Genomic DNA, 1,075 nt, shown 5'->3' with positions numbered 1-1,075 from the left:
TTGTTTGAAATCATTGTTGTGGTCCATGAGGATGTGGTATTTTGGGGAGACGTTTGGTTGTGGATTAGTGACTGGTATTGATGGAAAAGTGTATCCCATGAACACCTCTGTCCCTTGCCTTTCTATAAATGTTTCTGAGACGAACATAATCCACATACGAGGTTTTTTTTTGGAAAAATCCTGCATTGAAAGGTAATGAAGACTGGACTGAAGTTCGACAGTGATTATCTTTATTGCTTGTTCAATTAGTGAACATCACTGCTATTAATCATGTCCGTGCTAACATCAAGTCTCTTGAGCATCAGTCTGCGTGTTGGGCCAGTGGCGCAATGGGTAACGCGCCTGACTACAGATCAGGAGAGTGTAGGTTCGAGTCCTACCTAGCTTGCGGGCAGTGTCGACTTTTATTACGCATTAAAAATGATTTCTCTGCGGCCGAAATAAGGTATGAGTTCTTATTCTGCAGGAACAAGAATGCGTTCATTAAATGTCCCCGAAAACATGAGAGTCAATATTCCAGCGTCGTCACAGGAGGGAGGCTGAATAGTCGGACACGTTGGCCATGGGCATTTTTCCATTTCACAAAGCCACCAATCGCATCATTGTTGCTCGCGGGAATGCTCGTCTTTGAGCATTTTTAAAAACTCCTTTGCCAATGTAATCAGAGAAGAATGAAGAGTTAAATGTCCAACTAATCTTTATACAGAGTGAGTTCCAGAGTCTAACACCTGCAGACTGATAAAGTTTTCCGACAGATCTATTCAAAGCTTTCTGCATCTTGTCTGAAATCTACAAACCCTGGTGATCGATCAAGAGCAACTGTTTCCATCAATCTGTAATTCCATGCTTCCCATTATTTCCTACACGTCAATCATGTCTCCTCACAATCAGCTCTGCTCTGAGAAAAATAACCCCCACTTTGCCTCGGCCAGACCACTAAAAACATTCTTATGCAGGAAATCCAGAGTGTAACGTCGCTGTTTGTTTTGGAGAGCGTGTAGTAAGATTTTCTTCGAATACATTAGCTAGGGTGACTTCCAGATTTTAAAACAGAGAGAAAATTAATCACAAAAGT

At 41.7% G+C, this 1,075-nt stretch overlaps 1 non-coding gene across 1 annotated transcript; it reads left to right on the top strand.

Moving 5' to 3' along the window:
* Window positions 1-315: 315 nt before the first annotated feature.
* Window positions 316-388, top strand: trnac-aca (transfer RNA cysteine (anticodon ACA)). The gene has a single exon. It is a non-coding gene; the product is annotated as a tRNA-Cys (tRNA).
* The last annotated feature ends 687 nt before the right edge of the window (window positions 389-1,075 follow it).

Source organism: Hemiscyllium ocellatum, chromosome 17 (assembly GCF_020745735.1).
Source record: "Hemiscyllium ocellatum isolate sHemOce1 chromosome 17, sHemOce1.pat.X.cur, whole genome shotgun sequence".
In the NCBI taxonomy this organism is placed as follows: Eukaryota; Metazoa; Chordata; class Chondrichthyes; order Orectolobiformes; family Hemiscylliidae; genus Hemiscyllium; species Hemiscyllium ocellatum.
The sequence above is the reverse complement of the archived record's forward strand: the minus strand, read 5'-3'. Positions and strand labels throughout refer to the sequence as shown.